Source organism: Rattus rattus, chromosome 15 (genome assembly GCF_011064425.1).
Source record: "Rattus rattus isolate New Zealand chromosome 15, Rrattus_CSIRO_v1, whole genome shotgun sequence".
In the NCBI taxonomy this organism is placed as follows: domain Eukaryota; kingdom Metazoa; phylum Chordata; class Mammalia; order Rodentia; family Muridae; genus Rattus; species Rattus rattus.
Window position 1 is genome coordinate 70,842,179 of NC_046168.1, and position 7,029 is coordinate 70,849,207.

The following is a 7,029-nucleotide window of genomic DNA, read 5'->3' on the forward strand; positions in this document are numbered from 1 at the left end:
AATCTGTTGCGGTAGACTTCTATTCTTAAAGATCATCCCCTTGCCCTCTTCTTTCTATATGTGTGATATGCGTGTGCCGGTGTCCGTGTGTGCACACATAGGTGTGTGTGTGTGTGTGTGTGTGTGTGTGTGTGTGCATGCGCACTCCAGTCCATGGGAGTGAGTATGCATGTGAGTGGAGGCCAGAGATCAATGCTGATGTCCGCCTCATCGCCTCTTCACATAGTGGCTAGACCAGCTGACCAGAAAGCCTCAGAAATCCTCCTATCTTGGCCTTTCCCACACTAAGATCACAGCTATGTGTCACCAGGCACGGCTTTTACTGGGTTGCTAAGGATCTGAACTCAGAGCCTCATGCTTGTGTAGCAAGCACCTTACTGACTACGCCACCTCCCCGGGACATCCTCACTTTTTAAAGACAATCGATGTCCTGTGTTTTAGTTGATTCTTTTTTTTTTTCTTTACAATTTCATTCAGAAGATGAGAAACTCAGTGGAACACACAGTGCTGACAGAGTATCCCCAGGGGTGCAGAAAAGAAATCCTTGACAAAATCCAACATGCATTTAAGGTTTTAAAAAGCTCAACTAAGGTGGAGTGAAAAGGAAACACAGAGTGATTCAGAGCTCGCATGTGAAGGCACAGTTCATTCTGTTGCCAGACAGAAAGAGCTTCCTCTTAGATCATGGCTGCCGCCGCCGCCGCCGCCGCCGCCGCCTCCTCCTCCTCCTCCTCCTCCTCCTCTTCCTTCCTCCTCCTCCTCCTCTTCCCTCCTCCTCCTCCTCTTCCCTCCTCCTCCTCCTCCTCTTCCTCCTCCTCCTCTTCCCCTCCTCCTCTTCCTCCCCCTCCCTCCTCCTCCTCCTCCTCCTCTTCCCTCCTCCTCCTCCTCCTCTTCCCCCCTCCTCCTCTTCCCTCCTCCTCCTCCTCTTCCCTCCTCCTCCTCCCTCTTCCCTCCTCCTCTCCTCTTCCCTCCTCCTCCCCCTCCTCCTCCTCTTCCCTCCTCCTCCTCTTCCCCTCCTCCCTCCTCTTCCCTCCTCCTCCTCTTCCCTCCTCCCTCCTCCTCTTCCCTCCTCCTCCTCCTCCTCCTCCTCTTCCCTCCTCCTCCTCTTCCCTCCCTCCTCCTCCTCTTCCCTCCTCCTCCTCCTCTTCTTCCCTCCTCCTCCTCTTCTTCCCCTCCTCCTCCTCTTCCCCTCCTCCTCCTCCTCTTCCTTCCTCCTCCTCCTCTTCTTCCCTCCTCCTCTTCTCCTCCTCTCCCTCCGCATCCCCCCCTCCTCTCCCCTCCCCTCCCCTCCCTCCCCCCCCTCCTCCCTCCTCCTCCTCCTCCTCCTCTTCCTCCTCCTCCTCCTCCTCCTCCTCCTCCTCTTCCCCCTCCTCCTCTTCCCCTTCCTCCTCCTCCTCCCTCCTCTTCTCCCTTCTTCCTTCCTCTCTCTCCCTCCCCCCTCCCCCTTCACCCCCTCCTCCTCCTTCTTCCCCTCCCTCTCCCCCTCCTCCTCCCCATCCTCCTTCCCACTCCTCCTCCTCCTCCTCCTCCTCCTCTTCCCCTTTCTCCTTCTTCTTCTTCCTCCTCTTCCTCCTCCTCCTCTTCCTCCTCCTCCTTCCTCTCTTCATATTGTGTGAGAGATCTTAGCCAGAGTAACAAGGAAGGAAAAGAGAGAAGAATTCTTAATGAAAATGAAAAAGTAAAATAATCTCAATTTGTAGAAAACATGATATATATATATATGCTAAATAAACTACAAAAAATTAAATAAAATGAATGGATTAAATAAAGCTACAGAATACAAGCTCATCACTCAAAACTGTTGTATGCCTATATTCTAGCAATGATCAAAAAAGGAAAATAAAACAGTTTTAATTTTTAGTACTTATTTTTACTTATATACGCGTGCGTAGACCTGTGTAAGTGACTGCAGCTGCCCACAGAGGCTGAAGGCATTGGGTCTCCTGGAGCTGGAGTTTCAGGTGCCTCTGAGCAACCCAACATGGGTGCCAGGAACTGGGTTCAGGTCTTTTGCAAAGCCAGTCTTCTCTCTTTACCACGGAGCTATCTATCTCTCCAACCCACCGTATAATTTTGATTATATAATGAATGTATAATCAAAAATTAATCTCAAGTAAGGCCGGTAATATGGCTCATTGGATAAAGGGGCTTGCTGCCAAGCCCAATGACCTGCGTTTGAATAACGTTTTCCTCCTCTGAGTGACCTGAATGGAGAGAACTGACTCTTGCAAGTTGTTCTTTAACTTCCACACGTGCAGGCACCAACACACACATAAACAAACAAATAAGTAAATAAGTGTAACTACCCGGGTGCTGGTGACACACAATCTGAAATCCCAGCACACAGTGGGTTTTAGGACAGCCAAGGCTACCCAGAGAAATGCTGTCTTGAAAAAACTAAATAAATATAACTAATCTTTTTTCAATTGGGAATAAATGTAGCCAAGGGAGCGCAGGACTTACATGCTGACTCATGAAACACGCCAGAAGTTCAGAAGGCCTTGAGGAAAGGGTCTCACAAGAAGACGATCATGATTTCAAGATGGCAGACTGTGTATCAGTACAATTCCAACCCAAAGCCCAGCAGTCATTTTTTTTTCTCCTGAAATAGAAAGGCTGACCGAAATTCACGTAGACTTTGAAGGGGCATTAAACGATTAAACCATTTTGAAAAAAAGGACAAGGTTGGAGGAGTCACATGTCTCAATTTCAAAGGTTCTTACAAACCTATTGGAATCCAAACAGCATGGCGCAGGCTTGAGAGTAGACACAGACCAATGGAACGAAACCAGAATTCGAAACACAAACCCTCACAAGAGGGGCAAGACCATTTGACGTGGAAACAATGCTTCTTTCAACAAATCTATGAAGCAAACTGAAGCCCAAAGAACAAATATGGAGACCCTTATTTCACACCATATGCAAAAATTAACCCAAGATAAACTGAATCGAAGGGAAAGGATAGAACTCTAGAATAAAGTGCAGGGGTAATATTCATCACCGGACTGAGAAATGGTTTCTTAGCCCTAAAACTCAAAAACAGAGGCAATCAAAGAAAAATTAGATTAGCTGGACTTGGTCAAAACTGAACATTTTGGGGCATCAAAGGACAATGTGAAGAGAATAAAAAGAATAAAGAAACATAGGAAACAGAAGGAAATACTTGCCAATCCCTGCTGGACAAGGCTGTGTGCAGAGTGCTCGCACGCACGCGTGTGCGCGTACAGACACACACACACACACACACACACACACACACATGCGTGCACACACACACACACGCACACACATGTGTATATGAATGAAAGCTGTAATCTATAACGCAGTAACAAAAGGACAAACAACTCAAATTTAAAATGGGCAAAAAAATTAAGCAGACATTTCTTCAGAAAATATATACAAATAGCCGGCCCTCAAGTGGAAAGATACTCAGTCACGTAAGTCACTAAGGAAGTATAGACCAAACCACAATGAGATGATGTGTCACATTTACTACATTGGTCATCTTTAAAAAAAAAAAAAAAAAAAAAGCAGAAAGGAACAGCGTGCAGTGATTCATGCCTTTAATCCCAGCACTAGGTAGGCAGAGGAAGGCAGGTCTTTGTGAGTTCCAGGCTGGCCAGGGTTACACAGCAAGACCTTGTTTCAAATGAAAAAGGAAAAAAAAAACAATATTGATGCAGATACAGGCAAACCGGGACTCCCATACATCGCTAGTGGAAACTTAAATATGGTGCGGCTTCTATGGAAATTAGTTAGTTCCTCAAAAAGTTAGCAACAGAAGCCGGTCATGGTGGTGCATGCCTTTAATCCCAGCACTCTCAAGGTAGAAGCAGGCAGATGTCTGAGTTTGAGGCTAGCCTGGTCTACAGAGCAAGTTCCAGGATAACCAGAGCTACACGGAGAAACCTTGTTTCAAAAAAAAAAAAGTTTTTAAAAAGTTAGCAACAGAATTACCATATGAACAAGTATTATGGTTGGTTTTAATGTCAACTGGCCAAACAAAAAAAAAAAAACCAAACAAACAACCCCCCCCCCCAAAAAAAAACACAGAATAGGGAGCTGCACCTGAGGAACCTTCCCAATTGTCATAATCAACGTGCCCTGACTGTGGGTGGTGCTTTCTGGTACTGACTCAGATAAAAAGGCACGGCAGAAAGGTTTCTTGCCTTTGGCTCTCTTGCCCTTTCTCTCACTGTCAAGTTGACTATGCTGCTGCTGCTGCTCCTACTAACAATGACGGTGACGATGGTGGCAACGGTGACAACGATGATTTCTTCAATGTTATCAGAACCAGCTTGTCCAGGTTTTCATTATGAACTAAGGACCGGCAGCTCTCCAGGAACCTTCTAGACACCAGAGTGGGTCTGCTGAGGCACCAGATTGTCCACCTCCACACTGAGAGGTGGTCACTATGGGCCTATTCCAACTGCTGAGACTTCCAGCCCCAAGGACTGAGCACCCAGGCCTCTCAGCTCTCAGTGTGAGTCGGTTGTTGTTACTATTTTAGCATTAGCTTATTTAATAAACTGCATTGGTTCCTTTCCTCTAGAGATCCCTGACTAACACACGCGGCAACTGTACCCTTAGGTGTAATCAAGAGAACTGAAAATAGGGGCTCAAACCCATACTTGCACATGGATGTTCAACTCATCACGGCATCTAATCTCCAAAGATGAAATCGGCTAAGGAGTGGATAAACAGGACGAGGTCCAACCGTGCACGGACTATCACTCTGATACAACAGGAGCGAAGTACCAACAGTTTAAGGTGAACAATTCCCTGGCTGGCAAGATGCTCACCTGGTAAAGGCACTTACCACAAAACCTGACAACATGAGTTGGACCCCAGGACCCACACGATGGAAAGAGAACAGACTTCTGGGAGTTGCCCTTTGATCTCTACACATGTGAATGTTCTCTCTCTCTCTCTCTCTCTCTCTCTCTCTCTCTCTCTCTCTCTCTCTCTCTCTCTCTCTCTCTCTGCTTCTCTCTCTCCCCCACCTATCCTCACCCCCGGGCATCCTCTCTCGATAAACACCTTAAAAGGTGATAAGTAAGCCTTGAAAAATACAGAGCCAAGTAAACGTAGCCCGGCACCCAAGCCAAACTTCCACACGATCCCATTTGCCTGAAACACTTAGAATAAGCAAGTCTGTAGAGACAGACAGACAACTAGCGGTTGCCAGGGCCTGGAGGTAGAAGTGGGAAGGGACTGCTTTATGGGCAGTGGCCACTGAGTTGCTGTGAGAGACCAAAAGGCCTTGGAACTATATGGAAGCGCCAAACCTAACCTGACCAGTTAGAAACAAAGCGAGTAAACCGTTCTTAGACAAACAAAAACGGACTGTGGTTACCGCCAAGCAAACGAGCACAAAATGTGTGTGTGTGTGTGTGTGTGTGTGTGTGTGTGTGTGTGTGTGTGTGTGTTCCTCAAGTAAACGGGGGATACGAACCAGAACCTTGGTCGTGTACCTTTAAAAGTAAATGAAAACAAAGATTGCTAAGAATGGAATAAAAACTAAAAATGCAACTTTACCATTAAAAACACCATTTAACCGCTGAAAAGATAATTCTCTAAAGCCGGTTTTGGAGCATTTTAGGTCTGCTGACTCGTGACCCTTTTCAGCAGCTACTTCACCATGGTGGACACAGACGAAGCATAAACCACTGAGAGTAGCTGCCAACTGTTTTCAAAAGCAGACACAGGAAGCGGCCTGCATTGGTCGGAAGGCCAATGTGTGCCGATGACTGGTTAGAGCGAAAATAGCTAGCACGGTGCCATGCATCTGTGCAGGCAAAAGTGAAACAAAAGGCCGCAGGGTCACAGAGGATGGAAGGAGCAAACTGAGTGGCCTTGGAGCTCTATTTCATTCAACACAGCATTATTTAGGTAGGCGTTTCTGAACTAAAGTCATGTAGTTGTCAAGCCCAGGATAACCACTGAAAATGTTCACTGGTGTAAGCCAATAGGGAGACTAATCCAAAACACAGTCGATACAAAGGGAGATGGGCACAGAGAGAAAAAGGAAGAGAACCAGAGGAAGCAAACAAAGATCTGTGGTAGATTTCAATCCACTGTAGTAAGTATTACTGCAAATATAACTAGTCCAAATATATCAATCAAAAGGCAAAGACTCTCTCTGAGTAAAAATAAAAATCCAACTACTTGTTTTTTATGTGTTGGAAATCTATTTTAGAGATGTTGCCCATGGTCCCATAAACAACCCTAATGACACCCATTCATTCAAACACAGACAATAGCAATATTCATCCCTAACCTTTAAAAACTCTTGCAAGCTGTATGTGGTAGCTCACACTTATAATCCCAGCAGTTGAGAGGCTAAGGCAGGAGGATTATAATGAGTTATAGGCCAGCTAGACTGCTTGGAGTAGAAGGAAACAAACACACACACACACACACACACACACACACACACACACGGTATCTGGGGGGACAATCAAATCAAATGGAGATAGAATGAATAATTTCCTCCTAAAATAAGAAACAAGGCAAGGGGGCTGGAGAGATTGCTCAGTGGTTAGGAGCGCTGACTGCTCTTTCAGAGGTCCTGAGTTCAAATCCCAGCAACCACATGGTTGCTCACAACCATCTGTAATGGGATCTGTTACCCTCTTCTGGTGTGTCTGAAGACAGCAACAGTATATTCATATATAATAAATAAAATTTTAAAAAAGAAACAAGGCAAGGATGTTTATTCTCATTTAAACACTGTACCAGAGACCACAGACACTGCAGTGAGGCAAGAAAAATGCATAAAGGCACAAGTATTTGAAAAGAAGAAATGAACTATCTCTTTATAAAATGAGGGTCTTTATAATAAAATTAAAAAAATACTCAGACTAATAAGAAAGCTTAATAGACGGGTTGGGGTTTAGCTCAGTGGTAGAGCGCTTGCCTAGGAAGCGCAAGGCCCTGAGTTGGTCCCCAGCTCCGAAAAAAAAAAAACAAAAAAAAAAAAAAAAAAAGCTTAATAGAATCTTAGGTAAGAACAAGATCAATGCATAC